Raw genomic sequence first — 27414 nt, 5'->3', positions numbered from 1 at the left:
GGAAGTGTGAGGTTTTCAAAAGGAAAACAGACTCATTTGAGGCTTACTTATGAAATAGTAAGTGAAAATGCACAAATAAAATAATCTCTGACATTTTTCCTCTTTACTTCTAGAAAATATATTTTTAAGTATATAAAATTGGATTGAAATTGGAAAAAAAAATGAATGCTTTCAGAATCTTAGTGTCAGAGCACGAAGTATTGGCTGTAGACCGAGACTGGAGAGAAAATATTGCACTGAACATACACCCTGAGGTATGGTAGATTTCATTTAGATAGAAATGCACATATAAAAAAGGGCGGCTATTTTAATTTTATGATTTTTAGATACTGTCATTTACCATTCAAATAAATGAAAGAGAATGATTATATTACATTCAGAGTGTTTAGAATAGTGTTTTTTACTTTATAAAATAATGAATGTACTATGCTCAGATATCAAAGTACATTGTTGTAAGAAATTTCTCTGAATCACTGGGCCTCTTTCATACAACTGCTTGCTGAAGTTCAGTGTTCTCAGAAACCCTTCATCTGGTGCCCAGTTTTCAGGATGTCCACTTGGCCAGGCCCCCCCATCTCTAGACCTTGATGATAGCATTGTAGTGAGCTTCTGGCTATATTTTGTTTTACATCTGGTAATCTCTAGGTTATCAATCAAACATGTCTTTTCTTGCTTTACTGCTCCATCATGACATAGAGAAATAAAAAAGGGCAAATAGTTTTAACAGGTTAACCAAAAATACAGTGTATAAAAATATTACATACAGAAATAATAACTCCTTAAACAGTACACCTAAAAGATATTTCATAAGATCCAATTATTACAAATTGCTGTATTGCTTATGGCCACTGATAAAGCTAGTAGATATAACTAAAATGATCAAATAATATAGTTCTAAAATATATTTTATTTTAGAATAAAATCATGAGTGTTCACATCAATTACATCACATATAAAGAGAAATGTACATTTTGACATATATATCACCTATTTAGAAGAAAAGAGATGTCACTGAAATACTCCATCTTAAATATCTTAAAATAAGTCTAAGGATCAACAGATGATGTACAAATCTAAACACAAACTATAACTTTTCTTCAAGTGGTATATGCTTATGTCTACGGAAAAGTTTGTTTGAAATGGATAACTATTTTTTTCACGCATTTTTCGACATGGACACACCCTGAAATTAAAAGCAAGTGAGGAGTGCATGGGTAGTTCAGCCAGTTAAGCACTGGACTCTTGATTTCCGCTCAGGTCATGATGTCACTGTTGTGAGATCAAGTCCCACGATGAACTCTGTGGTGGGTGTGGAGCCTGCTTAAGATTCTCTCTCTCTCTCTTTCTCTCCCTGTCTCTCCCAACCCTTTCTGCCAATCACTCTCTCTCTTTCCAAAAAAAAAAAAAAAAAGGGATTGAGAGTGAAAATATATTGCCATACTGGGTGTGAGTTTCCTTCTCTATTGGTGTTTTTCATAGTAATGTTTAATAGCTGTGGAAAAAATATCGTTTTGGGAGATCATCTCTGTGAAGGTTTCAAACAAAATAGAAGTATTGGGGGTGTGTGAGTGAAGGTGTTATTTCATGATGGTGAAAAACAAAGGAATACAGTTCCTCAAGACCTGTAGCCAGTTCTACCACCAGAATGATAGCAATGGTGAGGTGAGAATAGGTAAGATTGGGTCTGTTTGATGGAAAGGCCAACAAGGTTTGATAAAGGAGTCAAGGACAGGTTCAAGGTTTTTGATGGGAGGAACAGCATGAAATAAAATTGCTATTTACTGAGTAAAGAAGACTGGAGAGTGGGGCAAGTTTAGCAGGATGACATCAAGCGTTTGCTCTGGAGCCTCTAAAGTAGAGATGCCCTAGGAATGTCATAGTGGAGAGCGTGCATAGGCGGTGGGTTCTGAGCTGGTTACATGGAAACAGAAAGGAGCGGAAGTGAAGTGAACTTGCAGGCCAAATCCAGATGGCCCACGTCCCTGGAGTGTTGTGAGGTGTGCCCACGCCAGTGACACATTTTGGTGGAGGTGGGGTCTCTCCAGGAGAGAAATATCCCAGGTTTTGCAACATCCCTACCACTGTAGATACAGGTTTACATCACCATTCAGGAACAAGAGAGACATCAGTGCATCCAGGACCCTTGACAAACGTTGACTTCTCCAGTTCTTGTGACAAACAACCATGCTTAGGTGCCTTAAGCCCAACAGTATTCCAGAAAGCCTCCTGGAAAGTCTACAAAAGATGCATTAGACTGTATAAATATAAAAACTTCACATATAGCAAAAATAACAAATGTACAAAATATATAAATACCTATAAGGACTACAGATATAAAAAGTTTGATGTAGCAAAACTACTAAAACTATTTGCAAAGCAGTTAACAAAAGTGGTCAATATTAATATTGTACAAATAGAGTTTAGAGCCTGGTAAGAAAAAGACAATAAAAATGGTCAAAGGTTATGAGTGGGTAACTCACAGGAAAGTAAATCCTCATGGTCAGCATACACATGACTATAATGCTATTGATTTCCATTGATTCAGACAGCATTTATTTTTGTTCCAAACACTTGCACATAAGGTGTGAGTTTTGCATAATGAGTATGCAATATTTAAATAATCAGAGAAAAAAAAGAGCTTATTTTCTTTGTGAACAAGACAACAGTCTTGAGGAGATAGAAATATGAAAGGGCGCTTGGGGAGACGCAGGAGACCACAACAAAGAACTCACAGCGTGCAAGTTGGTTCATTGTCCTGGTAGTTCTGGAGACGTGTCAGCAGTTGGCCAACCTCAGGCTGGTGCCTTCTATTGCTTCTATAATTTTCTATTCCTGTAATAATTTATCCCCTCATCACACATGCTGTTTGCCTGCTTCGATGAGTTTCCAAATATTTCCCCAACATAGTTCAAAGGTACCTTGGAAATCTTAATTTATTATCTTTTGTTGATCCATCTTTAAAATATGCTCCTAAAATTATTCCAGCAGTTCCTAGCGTATGTGTTTTGCACCAGTCCATGGGCAGGGAAAGGAGGGATGTATGGTGGCATTTGTGATTCAGAAAGTGATGCCTGAATATATGCATAGGATTTTCTCAATCAATCAATTCTAAAATTAAAGGTGCAACCATGGCACTGAAAGTGGGGTCCAGGGTGGTAGGGAATGATAAAGAGAGGAAATCCACAGATTTTTTTTCCCTAGGTTAAAATTATGGCTTTGCAAGCCTGCTTTTATTTATCAAGAACAGTGAATTAAATTTAATTCAGTTTAATTCATAATTAAGTAGCTTGCATGTCAATTAGGATTGTGTTAAGTATAAATAGAGCTTCATAAGAGGTAGGGGATATAGCTCTAATACTCATAAAAGTTGAGCTTGTCAGGAGATAAGATTTCTGCACATGTGACAATTCATGACAATGTGTAATAGAGTCCACAACAATCATACCAAGAGCTATGGGTGATCATTTTATGACTTAATTTTGTAAATCAAGCTCCCCAAGAGGGATTTATTTCCCTTTTGTTTCCTGCATTTGGGATATGTTGCCACCAGGGGACATAGTATTACCTTTTCTTTTGTTTTGTTTTAAAGTTTACTTATTTATTTTGAGAGAGAGACAGAGGAGGGGAGAGGCAGAGAGCGAGGAAGAGAGAATCCCAAGCAGGCTCTGCGCTGTCAGCCCTACATGGCTGGGACTCATAAACTGTGAGATCATGACCTGAACTGAAACCAGGCAGCTGCAGTATTTCCTGATTAAAAAATTTTTTTTTTAATTCCAGTCTGAGACGATTCTTAAGCTTTTTCCCTTTTACCACATCTCTCTAGTTTTTAATTATGTGTGTGTAACAATATATTTTTCTCTAATAAATATTACAGGTTCAATAAGGACTTGTCTTTATAAACCTTAGTTGACATTTGGGTTTAGAGCCAACTTGGAAAATAAACAATTCTAGAGTACAATGAGAAATCTTCCACGTTTCGTAAATGTTGTCATCCTCCTTTCTGTTCCTTGATTTTTCTTTCCTTATTAGTCTTGACTTGAAAGATACTAGGACCCTTTGAGATAGAAACTTTTCAGTTTACCTTCAACTCAGGTTCAGATTTATCAGCATCAAATGCTTCCATAGACTTCCTTTGGGGTCCTGGTGGCTCATTGATCCTTTCCCAAGCTGTCATGTAGGTTTATATAAAAATTTCTGTGGGTTTACTCATCCATAAGTGCTTGTGGTAAGTGATCTGAAATGTAAAGTTCTGTTCTTTGATATTTCCCTTTTCAACGCCCCCCCTCTCTCAGACAGCATGAAGGAAAGTCTGGTAAGGCAGAAAATAATTTTTAATCACACATTATAGAAACTTTCTAGCCACATTCCCCCCCAAAAGTATCTGTGTTAGAAAATGCAAAAATCCCTGAAATTACTGTGAACTCATGTACACAGAGCTTTCCTGCTTTACTTTACTTTACTTTACATCTGCGCCTTATGAAAGAAGTTCATTTCACTTCTAAATGTCTTCAAGCTAGGAGTCATTGACTTGATTTATATGCAATTCAGAGGTTACCCAGCTTTTCACAACTGTCCCTTGGAAAGCAAGTTAGTAACTGAATTCTTCAAAAATTGCCACAAAAAAAGGCAGTCTGGCTCACGACGGAATACACTTGAAATAAAAATGTAAAGAAACAGTTGCGAGGATCATACGAGATTAGAAATGGCACATAAATGATCGGTAAGCTTTGAATAGTCGAGCAGTGTCGGGTGGAACATTTTGCAAAGGCTTGGAGACCATGTTTTTCTTAGTCACACTGATGGATTTCAGTGGATAGTTGATCACTTTCTTTAGTCTGTTAGTGCTGACCTAGCTTGCTGAATCTGCACTTGTATCGCGTGAATAGTTCAACAAGTTAAAAAATCTTTTTAAAAACGGCAATTCTAAGTACTTTTATCATTCTTAGTAAAAGAATTAGAACACAGCCAGTCATTATAAACTGATAGGGTTTTTTTTCACCTTTGGAAGACTTTATTTAAACACGCCAGCACCACCAGACTCTACTGCCAAGAGAGAAAGAGTATTCTAAATAGAAGACAGAATTAAATTGCCCTGTGAGAGCCCAAATACCAGAATCCTGTGCTCCTGGGGACTTGAGAGGATGGGTAGAAAAGCTGAACGGTGTTTAGAATCTGACCTTGGTCAGCAACTGGGAAGTTGCAGTAAGAGAATTTTCTATGAAAACATTGGGTGATAGTCAATAACTCTTTGATGGGTAAGCACTACTCTTAAAATTAATATGCTCTGAATGACTAAAGCCCAGACTACAAACTAGAATCAGTCTGTGGTGTCTAAGCAACAGAATGAATCAGCACTTCATAAGCCACACTATGGCAAGCATACAGTGATTTAATATTTACCAGGTTATGACAGGAAAATCTGCTGGTGGTTGCGTATGTATATGTTTCAGATTGCAGATTTTACCAGAGCTACATCTCCCTCACTTCTCCCAGAGAATCTGTGTTATTTATATGCATTGCTATTTTTCAGAGACCCATAGATGTTTGTCTTTTCAAAGTGAACATATATTTGGATCTAATTCACAATGCGGTAGCTGGTTTCTGGTATAGTGATTCAATCTGTCATAAAAAAAATTGTACAATAATTTGGTTCTTGACCACAGATCTTAACCATTTATCCAAATCCTTCATAATTGGCCCATCTCACAACTTCTTCCATGAAACTCTCCTCCACCTCCTCAATCCACAGTATGCTGACTTTCCCCATCCTTTGGTTTATGTAACCCTGGGATATGGATCTAGTTTTGAAAATATGCATTACCCTTTTGATAAGATTTAGATTATTATGAATGAGTTTGTATTTCTACATGTTAAGGGAGTTATGTTGAAAAAAAGAGGTAAGGGAATTTTAGAGAAGGGAAAATCTTAAAGTTGCCAAGAATAACGCAAAAATCAGCGGATTACTGGATTTTTGTTTCCTGAAGGAAATGATGCTATATTTGTGACAATAGCTAACTTTATGCATACAGGTTGATAGGGACAGTGTGGAAATCACAGAACTCTGAGAAAGACTAAGAATGCAGGAATCAAAAGTGGCTACCCAATGGAAATGGCTACTTACACGGCTTTAAAAAAATCTGTCTCTATTGGGGATGTTCTGGGAGCTCTGAGACCCTCAGGAAAATTCCTTTCCAGGGTCTTGAATCTCTCCAATATCCTTCAGTTGATATGTTTCTCTTTCTCAGTGGCAACAAATACAATTAGCAAATTGTGATGGTTGCCTATCACTTATACTAAGGTGCATCTTTCCTCAAATATAGTTATGTATGTTTTGCAACCAGTGAAACATAATCCTTATAAAATTCCTGCAGAAAATCCTTCTATCCAGGGCTATTCATGTGGTTATGGGTTATGGGTTTTGCCCATTGAAATAATGTAATTATGATTGACTATTACCCATAACCAAAAATTTCTATCCCAAGGAAGTAATAAACGAGGATTCTTTTTTTTTTTTTTTTGTAGTCACCTGGTTGCACCCTCACCTTTTGGCTAAAGGATGCAAACAACCCCCAGTGGGTTTGCTCCCCAAGACAAGCAAGCCATTCCAGCTCCAAAGTTCTACTACTTAGACTTTTGGAATGAAGACTTTGGCCGTGGCCCATGAACCAGTCTGTAGAACATTTGTGTGTTGCGTAGCATTGCCTGGGGTGAAGAATAAAGGGAAGTGTGGAGGACCACTTTGATTCTCTCTCGCTTGTAGCTGAAATGTCCATCTTAAAACCATACCTAGCTCAGATAAGGTAGTCACCTCTGATTTTGGCAAGGAACTATAATGGTAGTCTTCCCAGGTAACAAACAAGTTAAGTAATTCCCTCCCCATGTCACCTTCTTCTAACACAAGATTAATCGTTGCACACTGATGAAAACTACATGTGCACATTCTTTGACACAGGCACAGTTATCCCACTGGACAATTGTAGAGATGCCATGAAGCCCCAAAGGAGGAAATTTTTCTAGGATTGTTCTGAAATCTTAATTTCTTCAACAAACACTGCCATCACCAATCAATGTAATACTTTAAACTGGAATCTTTAATTTTAATACTTTAAAGTAAATATTGTTTTGCATTGTTCTTTTACTGTTTTATGTGCATTAGGGTGGTTTTTCCAATTTTTTCTCAAAACTGGGTGATCATAAAACATTGTAACAATTTTCCTAACTGAAACATATAATGAATGAATGTCACTTGTTTAGAATAGTCACCTTGAGTGGCTCAGGTGGTTGAGCATCCAACTCTTGATTTTGGTTCAGGTCATGATCCCAAGGTTGTGCAGTCAAGCCCTGCTCCTGCCTGGGATTCTCTCTCTCTCTCCCTCTGCTTCTCTCCCCAGCTCACTTCCTCTCTCTCTAATAACAATATTATTATTATTATTATTATTATTATTATTAAATAGTTACCTTGAAAACCTACAAGAGTCTAAGACAGCAGAAAGGATATGATAGAGGCAAGCAGGACTTTAGAGTGGTCACCACATTATAAGTCTTGTTACTTGGAAATTTTATTTTATTTCATGTGAAAATATGAAATTTTCTGGTCCTCATTCAATCCCAAAAGTTTCTATGGGACATGGTCCCTATGGGAAATTTGGAAAACCTGAAGATTAAGAAAGGCACTATAAAATCAAGTATGGGCCACGGCCCAGAAACAGTCACCTGGCTCTTCCGGACTCCAGTGTGACTTCATGGAATGAGTTTCAATCCAACCACACTATCTCCCACCTCTGGCTAGTCTCAACTAGCCCACTCACACAGCCTGTACTAATTGCAGCCATTTGTGCCTCAAGATGTGTGAGGGCTATGTACCTGTGTGTTCACTTTAACCAAGTAATCAGAAGTAAAACACTCAAGAGCATTCATTTAACATTAACTGTTAGTTAGGCATGGTGCTAGGCATGGAGATGCAGTGGGGATCAGGACCATCCCATATCTCAAGGTGTTCATGGTCTACCGGGGAAGTTGGACATTTACTCCTATAAACTGGTTACAATGAAGTAGGTGTGATTTAATAGGTGAATATGCAAAGTAATAATGGAGTCAAAAGACAGGGCATTTCATGGGTGGAGTGACATTTGGGCTGGATCTTGAGGTAGCAAAGCAATAAAATTTCCCATTGTCTATCACCAATTCAAATCTCAACTTTATCACAAGGATAAAGATGATGAGATCTTCTCCAAAGTCAGAGACAGAATTATTCATGTATCTGTAAAGGGACAAAGACAACCCTGTAATAATGATAGCACTAAAAGTTTATGGCCACTTAATTTAACAAAATTAAGTAAAAAGCAAAAGCTCTGGGTCTCATCAAAGACTTTGGTGTGGTGACATTTCTTCAGTGGTAAAATAGCCTAAGATTTCTATAACAGATTCTGCCGAACAGCTCCCAGAATCAATTTACCTAGTACACAAATTAAAATGAGTTTATAAGGACTGTGAATACCTTCAACACAGACACAACTTTGTAGATAAAATCACAAGACTTCTGAATTCTGTAATGAGTTATGTGGCTAGCCTGCAGGCAGGGAACAGAATGTACTGCCCCTGTCACCTGCTGCTTGGACCTGAATGGAATGGATGTTTCCATCATACATCTGACTCTCCTAGTATACATAGACCTGGACTCAATTACGGAACTGACATATCCAGTTTGTCTGAAGTTCTTTGAAAACATAGAGAATCATAAAAGCTGGATTACCTCTCACCTTCACTCATTGGAATACTCTTGCATCCTTGGGACTCTTGTAGAAGCTAGCAGTCAGATTTGGAAGAATGCTAGAAGATTATTTAGTGTTACTGATTACTTCCAGATTGAAGCCATTAACCTTTTCTCTGAATTCTCTTGACTGTTATTCTCTGGATGATTCATTTAGTGAATGCAATCCTGTGTGTGTTTCAATATATTTTTTTATTATTTTACTTCTTAGTTACGCTCAATTACTTAAAGTTCCTTGTATTTATGCCTTATGTAGCTCACAAAATTATGGTTACCTGGATGTCTAAGTTGCAGTTTATACTTTCTCAAACACTTTCTTGTTGCCTGGCAGTGTGAAATATCTTGGATGTTAATTTTTTTTCTACCAGCAGGGTTCTGTCTCAGAGACTTTTCAAAACCATGTTACTAAATATCTAAACTCCAGATACTATTTGGGCCACTGGTCTGTGTAGGGGTCTAAGGTGAGGGAACCCCACGTACTAGGATGGCAGTAAGCATCTCGAGTTCCATCACTGAAAATAGAGTTGAAGGGCGCAAGTGCTCATTTGTCCTTGTTGTGGTGCCCAGGACACGTTCTGCCCACTGACTAGGGGATTGGAAACGCTAACCCCATGCAGGGTTCTCTTCAGGATAACTGGGGTAAGCAGAAAGCACAACCTCTCTAAGCGCTCTCATTTGCCATCCTGCAGTGACATGATCCCAGGACGGAGCTGTGCCTGGTAAGGCTTAGTGGGAGGGAGGCAGGGAAGGCAGCAGTACACAGCCGAGGATTTTCTGAGAGCAGGTTTTCAGATGAGCAGGGGTAAAATTTCAGCAGGGGTTTAACTTCCAGCTTCAGCCCTGACAAGTGAAGCACTTGGAAGCGCTCACTCCTTTCCTTGCAGACTTCTCTTAGACCCATTAGAGAACTGAATTTTTTGGTGGAGGCCGTAGAATTATGTATATGTAAACTTGCATAATCGCAAATAACGGCAATTTTGCCTCTTTCTTTCCGATTTGGATGACTTTTATTTTGGTTTCTTGCCTCATTGCTCTGGCTAGGCACTTCCAGTACTCAGCTGAATAAGAGTGGTGAGGCTGGGCACCCTCGTCCGGCTCCTAATCATAAAGGAAAAGTTTTCTGTCTTTCACCATTGAGTATGTTAGCTTCGTGTTATGGCCGTCATTATGTTGACATATATTATTTCTATACCCAATGTGTTGAGGGATTTTCTCATAAAGGAATGTTGTATTTTGTCAAATGGTATTTTCTGCATCTATTTAGAGGATTATGTGATTTTATAATTATGTAAAACCACCCTTGTATCCCAAATCCAACTTGGTCATGGTGTATGAGCCTTTTAATGTGCTTTTGAAATGAGTTTGACACGTTTTTGAGGATCCATCTATGTTTATGAGGGATATTGGCTTGTAATTCTCCATTCGTGTAGTGCTCTTATCTGGCTTTCATATGTGGATAATGCTTGCCTCATAAAATTAGTTTGGGAGTGTTTCTCCCTCCTCAGTTTTTTGGACAAGTTTGAGAAGCATTGGTATTAGTTCATCTTTAAATGTTTGATAGAATTCACCAGTGAAGCCATCTGGTTCTGAACTTTTCTGTGTTGGGAGGGTTTTGATCAATGATTCAATATCATTACCTATTATTGGTCTGTTCAGGCTTTCTATTTCTTCCTGATTCAGTCTTGGTAGATTCTATGTTTTTAGAAATTTATCCATTTCTTCTGGGTCATCCAGTCTGCCTGGCATATAATTGCTTATAGTTTATAGTTCTTATGATCCTATGTATTTCTGTAGTAAGAGTAGTAATATCTTCTTTTCCATTTATGATTTTATTCATTAGAGTCCTAACTCTTTTTTTTCTTAATCTAGCTAAAGCTTTGCCTATTTAGTTTATGAAAAAAAGCTTTTATTTTTGTTGACATTTTCTACTGTTTTCCTGGTCTCTATTTAATTTATTTTCACTCTAATCTTTATTCTTTCCTTCTGCTAATTTCAGATTTTGTTCTTTTTTAAATTTCCTTCTGGGTTCCTGAAAGTTGTTTATTTAAGATTGTTGTATTATCTTAATATATGTTTATTGCTATAAGCATTCCTCTTAGAACTACTTTTGCAGCATCCCATAGATTTTGGTGTTTTGTGTTTCTATTTCATTTGTTTCAAGATACTTCTTTATTTCCCTTTTGGAATCTTTGACTGGTTGGTTGTTCAGGATTGTGTTGTTTAGTTTTCACATTCGTGTAAATTTTCCAAGTTTCCTCTTGCCGATTTCCAATTTCATACCATTGTGGTTGGAAAAGATACTTGGTACAATTTCAATCTTTTAAAATTTGCTAAGACAGTTTTTGTGTCCCATCATATGATCCATCTTGCAGAATATTCCATGTGCTCTTGAGAAGAATGTGGATTCTGCTGCTGTTGGATGGAATGTCCTATAAATGTCAGTTAGGTCCATTTGGTCTAATCTACGGTTGACGTTCAAGTTTCTTTGTTGATTTTCTGTCTGAGTGACCTCTCCATTGCTGAAAGAGGCATACTGATTTTCCTTGCTTACTGTACCGTTGTCTATTTCTGCCTTTAGATCTGTTAGTATTTGCTTAAGATATTAGGTGCTCTGATATTGGGTGCATACGTTTTTATGACTGTTATAGTTTCTTTATGAATGGGCCCATTATCATTATATAATGACCTTCTTTGTATCTTGTGCCATTTTTAGCTTATAGTCTATTTTTTCTGATATAAGTGTAGCTACCCTACTTTCTTTTGGTTTCCACTAGCATAGAACATCTTTTTCTGTCCCTTCACTGAGCTTATGCATGTCCTTGAACCTGAAGTGAATCTATTGTAGGCAGCATATAGTTTTTTAAATCCACCTAGTTACTCTGTGTCTTTTCATTGGTGCCTCCAATCCATTTACATTAAATCATTGATATGCAAGAACTTACTAATGCCATCTTATTTTTTTGCTTTCTGGTTGCTTATATTTCAACTTATGTCTTTTTCCTTTTATGTCTGCCTACCTTTGTAAATTGGTGATTTTCTGTGGCATTATGCTCTGTTTCCTCTATCTTTTGTGAAGCTGCTCTAGATTTTTGCTTTGTGGTTACTATGAAGCTTATATAAAACCTAGATATAACTGTATTTTAAGCTGATAACAACTTAACTTCAAATACATACAAAAATTCTCCCACCACATTTTATGGTTCTGAGGTCCCAATTTACCTTTTTTAATACTGGGTAACCATTAACAATACTGGGTAGCCATAGATATTTTTAGTACTGTAGTTAAGTGGTTAGCATTGTATCCTATGACAGAATTAGTGTTTTCTAAATCTGACTGCATATTCACTTCATCACTGTGTTGTATGCTTTCCTATGCTTTCATGTCACTGATTACTGTCCTTGCATTTCAGATTGAAGCACTCCTTCAGTATTTCTTGTATGGTGAGTCTAGTGATACTAAACTCTTAGCCTTCCCCCTTCTCCCCAGGGAACTCTTTATTTCCCCTTCCCATCTAAAGAATAACTTTGCTGAATAGAGGACTATTGGCTGACAATTTTTTTTCCTTCAACACTTTGAATATGTTCATCCCATGCTCTTCTGGCCTATAGGGTTTATGTTGAGAAATCTGTTGGTACCTCATGGGGCTTCCTTTGAAAGTTACAATCTTTTTTTCCTCTGGCTCCTTTTCAGATTCTCTCTTTGTCTTTGATTTTTGATGGTTTCCCTATAATGTGTCTCATAGGAGACCTTTTTGTATTGAGATAACAGGGTGAATCTATTAGCTTCATCAACTTAGATGTCCAAGTTTCCCAGATATGGAAAATTCTCAGCCATTATTTAAAGTAATTTTCTGCCTTTCCCCCCCCCTTTTCTTCTGGAATCTGGCTATTCTAATATTTTTATGCTTGAAGGAATCTCACAGATCACGGAGGCTTTCTTTGCTCTTTCTCATTCTTTTCTCTTCATTTTCTAATTTGTTTATTTCAAAGTTCTTGCTCTCGCACTCGAGCACCGATCTGTCTTCCATTTAATCTCTTCTGCTGTAGATGCTCTCTGTTGCCTTTTATGTGTCATCCTTTGAATACTTCAGGTCCAGAATTTCTATTTGGTAATTTTTTTATGATTTCAATCTCTTCTCAGATTCTCATTTTGTTCATAAAGTTTTTCACGATTTCATCAAATTGTCTCTCTGAATTTTCTTGTAGATCATTAAACTTCTTCCAAACAGCTATGTTAAATTCTTTATCAGCCAGATCACAGAATTCTGTCTTTGAATGCAGTTATTGGAAAATTATTGTTACCTTTTGGTGTTGGCATGTTTTCTTGATTCTTCCTCTTCCTTGCAGTTTTGCATTGCAATTTCCCCATTTGAAGGAGAAGATACCTCCTCAAATCTTTACTAGTTGCCTTCAGTTGGGGTATTCTGTTCATTGATTCTGCTATACTTGGGATTTTCTTTGACCTTGTATGGAGACATCTGCTCCATACTTTTGTTTCCTGGTTTGGCAGAATTCAGAAGTTGCTGTTTTCCCTGATCCTTACAACTCAAGTTGGCTGCCAGAAACCTCTTTCTTGTTTTCCAGAAGATGGCACTATCTTTCAAGTTTGTGGTTACTTCCTTGCCTACTGATTCTCACCTGGTTTTCTGAAAGCACTTGGTTTACTAGGCTTTCACCACTGACTCCTGAGTGTGCACAAAGAACTAGCTGCAGAGTTGGGGGAGGTGTGGATTTAGCACGCAGGAGCTTGGGGGTGCCAGTGGACCTGGTGAGGTGATCTTTGGGTGAGGATCTCCCCCAGGCTCCTGGGCAAGCTTCCTGCTGGTGTCCTCATGGCAGTCAGCATGAACTGCATTTCTTTAACTCTTTTTATATTCTTGTCTATTTCTATCCCAATAGTCTTCATCCTCCAAGTCATGCAGGTCTTACCTCAGTGCTCTGGGTGCTGTTGGAAAGGAACAAGTTTCTTCAGCTGCTTCCTGAACAGATGGGGGAAGGTTAATACTCACCCCTCTCTTTTTTCCTGCAGGAGAGCTCACCTCCAGACAGTTCGGCCCCCTCTGTGTCATCTGGGGAGGGAGGGAGGGGGCTGGCAACATTCTTTTTACCCTTTCTTCTGCATCAAATTCTTATTCTCTTCCATGCCCCCCCAGGGGCATGCTAGAATCTCCCCTCAAGAAGGCTGGACTCTGTGGGTTTCTGCCCAGTATAGGTCTCCCCCTGAGCATGGCAGAGAGGAGGAGGGGTAGGCTAGCTGACTCAGTTGGTTCTGCAGCCTGGACTGGGGTCTGTCTGCTGATTACAGGACGTACAGGTGGGGACTCCTCCCAGTTCCCTTAGCTGTGGTGGTGAGTTCCACTTTTCCCACAGAGGTGCCCTTGTCTGAGGATGGATCTAATTAGTTGTTACGAAAGGGAGACAAAAGGAAGATGTCTTACATAGCCAGTCATGCTGAGGTCACTTCTCTGGAGTGCTTTAATTCTTTAAAAACAACTAATCCTTCAATAAGATTATGTTGTTTAAAGGAGGCATTTAAATATGTGCTTTAAAGTACTTTCAGAACTTTGACACGTTTCTCTCTCACTAATTTTTGGGGAGTCACTGGCTTTTTGAAAACAATATTAAGGCCCAGTAACAGCCCTATAAAAATTTTTAGTGTGATTTCAGGGGCTCATACGTCTCCTGAATTCCATCCACAGATCCTCCAAGGATTCAGGAACTCCATGTCAAAAATTTTGTACTGTACTTTGTGTTTTTTATGTAAAAATTGACATATTTATTCTTTTAATGGTCCTTAAACAGGGAAGAACATACAGATGATCTGTACCCTCAGAAAGTTTCATCAGTAAAACACTTTTGTGTGTGTCCCCAATAATTACATATTTAATTCAAATGCATACTTATTCTGTCAATTTGTATAACATATTAGAATAGCATAATTTTTATTTTACTTGTAGTTAAAAACAAAACCAAGAGAAGTTCTAACATTTTCCTCCCACTTAGTGGATGGTCTTATGTACCTACCTGCTAAAGTACATGGATTCCATTTTGGCGACTAAGGCATTCCGTCAAACTGAGAGCCAAGTTAGATGTAGACACATTAATTAAACAGAGTTCTAGGGATGTGAAGATATCCTACAAGATATCCACAGGAGGGAACTGGGTGAAAGGGTCTCACATTATGTTTCATTTGATTTCTAAAGAAAGACTATCACTACAGATTTATTTCATGTATTTACTTCTATTATTTAGCAAGCATATGAGCACTTACTATAAACCAGGCTCTATTTTAAGCATTTTACAAATTTTGGCTCCTTTTATGCTTATAACTCTATAAATAACCCTATAAAGCAAATGCTATTATTATCCCACTAACATATTGACAATTTAAAATGCTCTTAAGTTTATAAAGGTGAAGTCTTGCTTGTTGGGGCCTGAATATTTGCCAAGAGAAAGGGAGCTAGAAGTAGAATGGTGCGGGGTAGTGGACACAGGACACGGCGCAGGGGCAAAGAAACCTGAACGGAACTGGGAAGCCATCTTGCCTGAGGGATACTTCCTTGTTCCTCACAGCTCTTCTGTGTTGCTTTATGGGCTAATCTGCATTACAGCCCAGTGACCAGGTCTTCTGCAGATCAACGATCTTTGGAGTTGCTTTTCTGTTTGTTAAGTTTATGTATTTATTTTTTTTGAGAGAGGGTGGGGAAGGGGCAGAGAGAGGAGAGAGAGGATCTTAAGCAGGTTCTACACTGTCGGTGCAGAGCCCAACAGGGGCTCAATCCCACCAACCATGAGATCATGACTTGAACCTCAATCAAGTGTCAAACTCAACTACCTGAGCAACCCAGGTGCCCCTGGAGTTGCTTTTAGATGAATATTAAGGCGGTAACAGCTACACCTTTCTGGGAAAACTCTGTGTTAATCTTGTTTCCCACTTTCAAGAGTTTAACCGTTATCTTAGAACAGGGACCTGTACCATGAGGCTTTATTTCAACCTAGCTTCTTTTTGCTTTAGTGCAAGAGTCACTGGAAAAATCATTTTCTTTTTCTTTCCAGTTTTTTCCTAGAGGTTTTTCTTTAATATAAAAAGATGTCAAAGGAAGAGAAGATAAGAGTAATGAAATGCAGCCAAACAATTCTCATTTTCAAAAACTCTGTCACTGTTGCCTCCCACCTGTGCCTGCATAGGGGCACACCTTGTTACGCTTCCTTTGTCTCCAAAATGCCTTGAAATAGTTGCTTCTAACTTCAGCTGTAGAATCAGTGGCACTAGAAAATTAGATGCTGATGGGAGGGGTTTTGGACATTTTTGTATCATGGGAACATTTCTTTTTCTCTTTAGTGTTTATTCATTTAGCTAAATCTGCTCTGTTTGAACATACTACATTTTTAGCGTCCCACTTTAAATGACAGGCTGAGAGAATCAGCAAACATATCTGAAATTTTTCGAGTCCTTCAAAGGGAAAAAAGATCTACTTCCCTTATTTTGCTTTTTCCTACAGCACTTATTCTTTCCTGATATCTTTGTTAGGCCCATTTTTTTGTCTGTTCAAGAGAGCGGGGGGCTTGTTTTGGTCCCTGTTCTATCCCCAAAGCCTAAAATGGCTCCTCACACATAACTGTCCTCAATAAATATTTGTCACATGAATGGATGGATAAATAAATCTAATAACTATGAAGCATGTTGATTGTTGACAACACTGTCTCCTGGATGTCCTTGTGGAAAAGGCAGACCCTTGACCCTCAAAGGACTTGGCCAAGGTTGGACAAGGAAAATGCAGTTGCCTTCAGTATGATGGATGTGATAGGGAACAGGAAATGTGAGAAATGGCTATGGTGATTTGTTTTCACTGCAAAAAAAAACCCAAAAAAACAAAAAAAACAAAAAAAAAAAAACCAAAACACTGGGCTGTTGACAAAGCTATGAGAAGAACTTAAGAAAAGACATAAATAAAATGTTATTTTGGTGTCTATTAAGTAGCAATATCTAGCTCTGAAGCTTTATAAAGTCATATGCATAGGAAGACTGAAGCAAACTAGTTAGGAATGAATTTTAAAGAAATCACATGACTGGTTTAGACATTGTATATTTATAATGTGTATATATTTTTAGTCTCTTATGAAAAGCTGTTGTTTTCAATTTGTATCAATATCACCAACATGTAGAGAAATTTTCTCTCTGGTACTTTTCAAATAGATTTTCTTTGGTTTCTTAAGTGCTTCTTTTGTGCTCTTAATTACATTGATAGAAGATGGGTTGCCTCCATACTTTTACTATATAAATCCCTTGTCTCGAAGCAAGATAATTGATTTTTTAAAAATTTACAATGAGCTATTGATGAAAAGTCACTATTCAATGAGCTTCTGTATATTTGTTGGAAGGAAACTGATACTAGCTGTGTAACTTCATAAAAAAGCAGTACTTGTAACTTTCATTGTCAAAATTAATAATATAATCCTCTCTTCCATAAAATGTAATGCCATATACCTATTTTATTTTTTTAAGCTTTCTACATTCAAATTACAGGATCCTGAATGATGTAGCTATTTTATAAAAAATAAAGAACTTTTAAATGTTTAAAAGAGAATAGCAAACTTATAAAGTGTGTCCAAGTATTAACAGATTTATTTCCATTTCTATCAAAGCCTGTGATTTGGAGGATTTCTGTATTCTACAAGGTAATGTGATTGGATTTCAGGTCATGGAGTAATAATTGCACAAATAATTTATTTCCGAAGTTTTTATAAAATCATAAACCCTACTGTCACCTGAAACAGAAGAGGCATGACATTAAATTAGTGAAATGTTTTCCACCCCAAAGGCGGGTAGCAAAGATAAGGCCAAATAAAACCTGATTTCTATTGCTCAGTTAATTTAGCCTAGTGGTACAAAACAGAAAGTTTAGTGTGTAGTAGTCATGTGTTCAATATTATACATACTGCAGAACAAACTACCTCAAAACTCAATGGCTTCAACAACCATTGTTAGAACTTCCACATTTATGGGTCGGTGATCAGCTGATCTAAGGGGGGCTTGACACATCTCAGCTGGTGTGGCTGATCGTGGCTACCTTCCTTCATGTATCTGTGGGTTGGTTGACTGTTCTGTTTTGGTCCAGGCTTGGTGGGCAGCTTAGAGGGGGGCAGATCTGCCTTCTTTGCCTTTCTTCCTCTTCCTGGGGCCACTTGGCTAGCTCAGGCTTTTTCCCCATGATGCTGTAAACAGAATGAAGCAAGACCTCCTGAGGACTCACCTGGGAACTGACACGCTGTCACTCCTGCCCCATTCTATTGCCAGAGCAGGTCACAAGCCTAGCCCCGAACTGAGGAGCAAGGAAAATTGACTCAGCCTGTTTCTAGGGAAAATTGTAAAATGTGTGGATATAGAGAGGCATAAGGAATTGGAGGTGTTAATGCAATTGATTATAGGTAGAACAGATATGTATATTGAAAACAGTGAGAAATACATTAGGCAATACTTTTTGAAAAGGAGAGGCATCATGGCATGATACGTTATTGACCATCTGTAGTCACAATAAGAGCTTATTTGAGAAAGATACCTGTATAAAAGGTGTCTATGTGTGCCAATTTCCACATTGATTCTCTAGGTTGGTCTTTTTCAGATTGTGGTCACCAGACCAGCAGAGCGATCTGGGAATTCAATAGAAATGCACATTCTCAGGTCCTACCCTAGACCTACTGAATCAGAAACTCTGGGGAAGGGTCCCCGCAGCATCCAGCTTGGGGAGAACCATGGTGCTAGGTCACTTTTGATTTATTCCCTCTGCTAGTTACAAGCTGTAGTATAAACTTTTAGTGATTTGCATAGTTTAGTCACATGGATATGATCACATCCTTGGATTTTGTTGTTGACAATGTCACATGCAAAGATTTCAAAACCTTCCTGAATTTTTCACAGATGATTCATATACTTTTTCTGCATGGGCCATCAGTGGATGGAGAGGAAAACTGGGTTGCTATATGCCTCCACACAAAGTCTTGTTTTCCTTTGCTCTACAGTTTCTAGGTGTCTGCCCTTTGTGTTTAATGACATTCATCCTTTTCATCATATTGGGTGTTGGAATAAAGGTGTATAATTTATCATGACCATCTTATACCTTCCCTATTTATTTATTTAGAGATAGAGACAGCACAAGCAGGGGAGGGAAAGAGAGAGATCAAGAGAATCCTAAGCAGGTTCCATGTTGCCAGTGCAGAGCCAGATGTGAGGCTTGAACCCATGAATCCCAAGATCATGCCTTGATCTGAGACCAATGGTCAGATGCTCAACTGACTGAACCACCTAGGTGCCCCTATCTTCCCCCTTTCTTAAAGATTTTGCCACTGTATCCTGCCACCAGTAGAATCTGAGACATTTTGGCAAAAATTGATGAACCAAAAAGCTTAAAAAGTCGGTTCCTTCACTGTCATATTCCTTGTTTGTCTAACAAAATTTGTTTCCTTTTTAAGCTTGACCAGTCCCTCTTCCCCCTATTTGGCTACTTTTCCCTTTAAGGACATTTTCCTTGACAGATTTTTCATGATGTTGGTTGCAGCTCAGGACTTCCGAAGGCTAACTCAGAATGATTGAAAAGAGGTGTGAACTGTATTTCATTTAATTCCTTCTCTCAAAATAAAAGGAGAATATACTCAATCATTGATCATATTCCTACTTTTAGCGTTTGTACTTCTGAGATGAACAAAGAACTCCTGATGTTGGTAACTACATAGTCTTGAGTGAAAATTTGTTTTCTGGTATCTCTTGATATACTATTATGATGTAACTTTTATTTCCATTTATTTTACCAAAAAAATTCTATCAAAAAGGTCACTATCTCTATCAAAGATTCAGTGATAGAATAATGTATAAAATTGACAAGTATTAGGTGAATTACTTAATAAGGTATTTATTTAGTTCTGTGAAAAGCAAATCTTTGCCTTTTGTATGGGAAATTATATCTAAAGGTCACTCCACAACTGAGAAGAGAAAAATGCTTAAAAAATCTTAGGTGTATTTGCATGATTATAAAATATCACAATGTCAAGTATATTGATAATGGTAGTTGAGAATAATTTGATAAGCATCATTTATGTGGCAAAAAAAAGGAAAAGGAAAGAGAACTGTATTAATTGGTGTTGAAGATAATTCTTCTACGCTTGGCAACAAGGCTTGGATTTTTCTCTCAAGATGAGCACTTATTGCTTCAAATGGCTCATATTATCACCCACTTAATTCTCCTAAGATCCATCCTTAGTTATTTTCCAGATGCATGACACCTTCGATTCCTTTTCTCCCCCTGAGTTATATATTTTGAATTGTTATGACTATTAGCTTATTATTATTTTTTTGCTTTTCAAAATGTATAAAATTTAGGTTTAATTAAATGAAAACTCCATATGACTTTTGTTCTGTGGCTGAGTCTTTGTGTGGGGGGTAGGGGGGGTGGTAAATTGGACTGTTCCACATCAGAACGTCCTGATAAGAGTGTCTATGTGGCCTGATTAAACCACATAAAATGTGTACCTAGTACTTCTCTTTCTCCTGGATCACCGTGCTTGATGTTTTATCTGCAGTTATCAGTTCCTTCCTTGGGCATGAACCCTGTATTGTCACCTTTAATATACTATAAAGGTGTAATGTATCACATCAGGACCACTGCTTAACTGCTTTCAGATAACTTGTCTTCACCACAGTAGAGGAAGTAGGGAATGGGCCGAGAGTCAAAGAGAATTTCCGGGTAACTGGGAGGTAAGATTAGGAAGAGGCTTTTTGCAAAGGATAAAAACAAGGCGTAACTAGCTTGCTTTAAAGATCCACCTGTAGTTAAAATTGCCTGTGACAGGAATTAGCTGATTCCCTGGTAACCCATAGAAGCCAGGCCTCGGAGCCCTCAGAAGCCCAGGAGACTACTGTTTGGCCCAGCGGTCACCTATGATGAAGTGTCTGTGCTAGCTTCTGGTCAGCAGAGCTGGTCAGATGTAAAGATGTAACTGGCAATAACTGGATACATTGTTCAAGAGCACCATCTTCATTCCTGAAGCTGTCTTTGGTGAAATGTATTGTTCTCACTCTTCAAATGACTTGTGGGCCAAGAGACTAAATGTTTTGTTTTAGATTTCAAAAGCCCAGGTTGTTACATAGGCATTTGCTCCTTAAAAGCATATTTAGCGTAATTCATAAGTCCTTATTTCATTAGTTGTGTTTATGTATTTATAAGACTGTTTTCCATCTGGTGGCAAACTTCTTAGAGGACAGGGGCAATATTCTTGCCTGGCTCATGGTAGGCATTCAGAATATGGTTCCTGAATAAAGGGTAAAGGCTGGAATGAATGACTATTTCAGGCTCTGGAGGGTATCTCAAGATGCCCTTATAAGTTACCTGCACTAGCTCCTTATGGCTCCTCTAACAAACTACCACAAACTTAGTGGCTGAAAATAACTCAAACTTGTTATCTTCCAGTTCTGGAGGTCAGACATTTGAATTGCGTCTCAATGGGCTAAAATCAAGGGGTTGTCAGGATTTCATTCCTTCTCGAATCTCGAGAAGAGTCTACTTCTTAACTTTTTTCAACTCCTAGAGGCCTCCTGCATCCATGGTTTATGACCTTTCCTCCAATTTCAAAACCAGCACCAGAGCATCTTCACAATTCTCTCTGATCCCTCTGTCTCCCTCTTTCACAAGGACCCTTGTGATTCTGTTGAATCCACCAGGATATCCTCTCCCCACCTCCCCATCTCAACACCAGCAGATTAGCTCTCTTAATTCCATCTGTAACTTTAATTCCTTTTTGCCACTCAAACAAACATATTCACAGCTTCCAGGGATTAGAACACAAATGTCTTTGGGGGACCACTTATTCAACCTCCCTCATGGTCCAAACAGCATTTTTTAAAAAGAATTTGCAACCTAGACTAGATAGATGATTTTTCACCCATTTCTATAAACTATGTAAAAGTATCCAAATGGCATATAATTATTTTGAGAACAAGAGCCTAAATATATAAATTAATCCCATTCAACTTTCTTTCAGGCAAATCATTTCCATCTGCTTTATATCTGTAAGAATCATAAGAACTGATGGAAGGACTCAGGAATCTGGTACCAATGAGAAAACTCCAGTCAAAGCAAGTGTGAGCTTTGAAAATAAACCGCCATTGTGTTTGGATAATAGCCCATTAACAAATTTTCCTTAAATCACAACACATTTTGATTTTCTAGAATGAACTTCAATCCATTAGAGTCTGTTGGGTAAACTTCTAAAACAAAATCTGAATGCATTGTTCTGAGTAATCACGTAGGAATACATTTTTAAAATCAACATTCGTTTATAAAATTTAAGAAAATCAATAAGAAACTTGTTTAAGCAAATAAGCAACTTGATGAACTTTAAGCATTTACCAAAGCAACTGAGAACATTCGTTTTTAGCGTATAGATTAATGAATACTAAATGGAGACCATTTTGGAGAAAGAACTTTGTTTTCCTTCTGTGGGAAATGGAAAGAGTGCTAATTAGGAATATGAAGCATTATGACATAATGATGCTACCGAATTGTTCCAAATTTGTCCTGAATTTTGTTAGCTCCAGGGCTATGGCAGTAATTTCTCTCTCTATCTTGTGTCCAAGAATCAGCTACCATCTGCCTCAGAGTAAGTTACCTATGCTGGCACTTTTACTACCAACCTAATTGTTTATTTATTTAACTAATGGATTCTGTCCTCATTAGAGCCTGTTATTATATTAAAATGTGTTTTGAGCCCAGAAAGGAATATACTATATTTTTAAAATTTAAAGCTATATGTTGAGTCTTTTCAGATTATTGTCTTTATACTCTCATATAAACGAAACTAAACTGCAGGTGAAGAGGTCAAATCCCAGTGTAGACTTGTTTTATCCTATTCTGATTTTTAAAAAGAAGAAAAGAAAAATAAAATTAGCCCAATGCCCTTGCAACAAATCTGGATTCTACAGATATTCTCTTGAAATAATCCTTGATCCCTACTTACATTTTTCCTATACAGCTATGGAAATATAGAAGGTCTGTCTCTTGAATTTTTTTCCTGGGAGTCAAAGGCAGGATATTAGCGGTACTTCTCCTTAGAAGTGTGGAGGTGTAGTCCTCTGCTTCCAAATGGCCTGTGTCATGTCAAATATCTTTCCAGAAAGAAAAGAAAACAAAACAACAATTGTGTCCAGAGTCTATCCTTTCCTTCTGGAATTTATATATAACATAACATAACGTAAAACAACATCACGCACGCGTGCGTGCACACACACACACAATATAATTTAGTTTCCTCTGATTGTGCTTTTGTCTTGGTTCTCCCATTATTTCTAATTTTTTCTTAGAGCTGGGTTGATGAGAGGTCTGATTCTCCAAGTCCTGCTAACATTCTTTACTAAGGGACTTCAATCTCGAAACTCTTCTGCTGGCCATTTCAGATTGATCTGTCCTTGGGAAAGTTACCCACCTGATGCCAAGCACACGGATTACCCAGAGACTCCTAGTCCCATTCTTAGCTTCCTCCCCAGGTCAGGTGTAAGAGAATTCATTTCTTCTGGGGGAGAAGGAGGTGATAGGGCACATGGATACGAGAAGACATCCGTGGGCGTAATTAAGGTTCATTTCAGATTACTTTCTTAACTGACTGACTTGTTGCCAGCATTTGTGATTCTCTGATTAAATCTTTGGTGTCAGGTGCAGGAGGCAGCAGGGGAAGAGCCGCGCCAAATCCTGGCTCTCATCCAGCGCCACATTCTTCATTGCCAAGCAGTCCCTTGTGACATTAAATGGGTCAGGCACTTGCAGCTCATGACATGTATGGCTAGAATCTTCTGAGAAGCTGGAAGATTCTTAGGTCTCAAGCAGTGACTCATTATATCAACCCTGATTAGTAAATCAGGTCATCAACAGTTAATGTTTTGCATTTTGCTGATATTAGGGCTTGCACACTCTCCCTCTCTCTCTTTTTAGGTCTCGCTCCCTCTTTAAATAAAATATTGCTAATCCTGCTTAATTTCTCCTATTAGTGTGGGTGGCAGGAAAATGCTGCAAAAAAAGACATGACTGTTTCCCATTGTGTGAGCCAGTTGTGTTTGTAACACATATGATTTAATTTCTTATTTTGATACTTTTTGCATTATTTCATTCATTATTTTACTTTATTAAAGGTAATTTAAGCACCAAATAATAGAATTGGCACAAATACATCTTAATGTTCTTTTTTCACATTATTGAGGTATAAGTGACATGAAATAAACTGCACATATTTAAAGTTACAACTTAATACATTTTGACATATGTATACACTCATAAAACCATATCCAGAGTCAAGATAATCAACTTGTTTATCACTCCCAAAAGTTTCTTCATGCTTTTTTGTTTCTTCATGCTCTCTGACTCCTACCCTCACCTCTATTCCAAGGAAATTAGTACTCTTATCTGTCACTGAGATGAGTTTGCATTTTCTAGAATTTATAAAAATGGAGACTTCCACTATATGCATTGTTGAGGGGAGAGGGAGATCTGGTTTCTTTCATCAAACATAATTATTTTGAGATTAATCCATATTGTGTATATCAATGATTTGCTCCTTTTTTATTATATAATATATTGAAATTTGTTTATTCATTCAATTGTTTGGGTTTTTTTGGCTATTATGAAGAAAGCTGCTATGAATAGCTAAGTATTTGTAGGGACACAGGTTTTTCTTACTCTTGAGTAAATACGTAGCATTGAAATAACTGGATCATTAGGTAGTTATATGTTTAACTTCTTAAGAAACTGCCAGACTCTTTCCAGCGTGGCTGTACCTCATTATATCCCCACGAGTGAAATATGAGAGTTCCAGTCCCTCCATGACCTCACCAACACTCAGTGTGGTTGGTCTTATTAATTCTAGACATTCTTTGTAGCTATGTAGTGATATCTCGTTGTGCTTATAATTTATATGTCAATGGTGACTAATGGTGCTGAGAATTTTTTCGTATGCTTATCTGTCTCGGTATATCTTCCTTTGTAAGGTGTGTGTAAAAATTAGTTCTCATAATCAGTCACTACCATTGGGAGTCAGGGATGGTGCTCTGGTAACAACAAATCAGTCTCTCTTGATGTTCTGCCCTCCAGCCATGTAAATGAGGTTTCCTGTCTGGTTTCACTTGGGTTTGTCTTCATTGGTTCAACATAGAAAAGCATAAATGAGCTTCACTCATCTCTGAACTTCATCCAACTTAATTCCCCTTGGAAGTCAGTGCTGAGAACAACATTGCAGTTCAGAATATGTCACAGGGACCTTTCTCTATTGATTGAGTGCCTCTTATAAGACAGACACTGCTCTGTACCTTGCAGCATTGATGGATGAGACCCTGTCTTCAAGGTGCTCACAATATTGTAGGAGAACCCCATTGAAATGTGCTGTAGCATCTTTCTTTAAGAAAATAAATAATACATGAATACGTAAATAAATATTGCAAGAATCAAACTGCTTAAAGCATGGGAGCTATGATCAAACAAAACAAGAATTTAGTAAACTGGCTTTATGTTGTGGAACCTTTAAAATGTATGCCTTTGGTGCCATTGCAGTGAGGATCACAGCAAAATGCCAGCTGAGCTGTGCTTAAAATACATTGCTAAAACCGCATATGCAAGGGACTTTACATAGATTATCTTGTATCTTTACTACAACCCACCAAGTCTGGGCTGGTAAACCCATGTTATAGAGGAATGGACTTGGTGTTGATGTAACTCCTCCAAAATTCATCAACCAGCAATTTCCAGAAGTAAAATTAAACCCAGATCCATTAGACTCCATGATGCTTTGTCCCTATCTTTTATTAGTTCCTAGAAAAATTGATACTGCATGTGACGCCTCCCTGGGAAAAACACTTTGCACTCAGCTCTAATTTGGCTTCTTTCGATCTATCACACCTTAGAAGTAAGAATAAGCTGCTTAGAACAACAAAAAATGTCTGTGCAACAACATCAGATGTTCTGGCAGGCCTATTTTCAGGTATATATGTTTAAAACTCCTCTAGGAAAAAGGAAGTGGTATCCCAATGCAAAGTCCTATTTTGAGAGTTCATTTCCACATTGGGAGCAGACACCTACCCTGTGCGTTGATCCAACTGTAAGGTGGTGACAGACTTTACTCTGCCAAAGAATTCGGGAAAGCTTGGGTGTCAAGAGCTTCATTTGAGCCTTTTTGGAATTCTTTTCTGCGGCTGCTGACCTAGTTGAATGTGTATTGGGAGCCTTCTAGGCCCTCCTCTGTTCAGAACGTTCGGAGAATATCAGTGAGGACAACGCTAGAGGCCAGGGCTCAAGGCTTCCCAGCTGTGGTACAGATTAGGCTACAACTGAAAACCTTGGCCTGGAGGCCTGTAGGGACACGTGTGCACTTTCTACATGTTTTAGAGGAAGTGGTCATGACCTGTTGTCATTGGCAACTCCAATAAGATCTGTGTGTCCTGGGAATTTCTTAGAAGGTACAGATAAACTGAAAAGTGATTTGGTGTTATGCCCAGATTTCAATATCCTCCCCAAAAACCAGAGACCGCCGGGGAGACCGAGTCACACATGCAAAAGCAAAGGGCATTTTTATTATGGGTTTAGGCTGACTGGGCCTAAACTCAGGCTCACAGACTTCACCAGCGCAGTGGATCCATGCAGAGAACCCCAAACAAAGGTGGGATAGGGTTTTTATGAGTTTGGGAAGGGGGAGTTACAGGAAATTGTGACACAGGTACAGGGGTCCAATCATTATAGCATATTATTATTGGCAGCAGAGTATTGACCAATTACAGATTGGACCCAGGACCCTCACGTAGGGCGTGACTAGTCTTAAAGTTCTTTCTATAGCTTCTATCTTTAGGCCCGCCCTTAGAAATGTTAAAGGTGTTAGCTGGCCTTTCTTGATTGGGTGTTACAAGGGTGGTCCCTCCTGCCTTGGGCAATGTGTGCCCTTCTATTGTCTAATGATTCTGAGAAACTGACACCTAGGCCTCCAAGGGCAGAGGGGAGACTTGAAGCCTGTCATGGAGTCAGTTTGATTTAGACCTGCGTCCTTACATTGGGAGATCTGTCCCTCATATCATTACAATTTAACGGGAACCATGTCAATTCAAGAAATGAAAATGCAAAATAAACAGAAACCCACTTTGCATTCTCTGCCTCTGTTGATGTATTTTTTATTCCACGGGTACAGATTGGGCCCAGAATGAGGTGAGGGCTGGAAACAGATCTGATCAAAGGAGAGTCAGAGCTGGAGGTCTCTAGGTTAGTTTAGATTTCACAGATCGTGTGTTATTTTACAGATTGAACATTTGTGACAACACTGTGCAGAACGAGTCTATCAGCACTATTTTCCAATAGCACTTGTTCATGTATGTCTCTTTGTCACATTTTGGTAATTCTTGCAGTATTTCAAACTTTGTCACTATTTTTATATTTGTTACAGGGATCTGTGATCAGTGACTGTGACTCGCGACTTGCTAGAAGCTCAGATGATGGTTAGCCATTTTTAGCAATAACACATTTTTAAATTAAGGTATGTACATTGGTTTTTTTTTAGACGTAATTCTGTTAGACACTTAATAGACTATACTGTGACCATTACTTTCATAGGCACTGGGAAACCAAAACATT

General features: G+C 38.1%; 1 long non-coding RNA gene across 1 annotated transcript; it reads left to right on the top strand.

Moving 5' to 3' along the window:
• Positions 1-27255, top strand: LOC115305510. Its single transcript, XR_003914820.1, has 3 exons — positions 1-57; positions 176-254; positions 27227-27255. It is a non-coding gene; the product is annotated as an uncharacterized LOC115305510 (long non-coding RNA).
• Positions 27256-27414: the final 159 nt, after the last annotated feature.

This window comes from Suricata suricatta, chromosome 10, assembly GCF_006229205.1.
Source record: "Suricata suricatta isolate VVHF042 chromosome 10, meerkat_22Aug2017_6uvM2_HiC, whole genome shotgun sequence".
Classification (NCBI taxonomy): Eukaryota; Metazoa; Chordata; class Mammalia; order Carnivora; family Herpestidae; genus Suricata; species Suricata suricatta.
The sequence above is the reverse complement of the archived record's forward strand: the minus strand, read 5'-3'. Positions and strand labels throughout refer to the sequence as shown.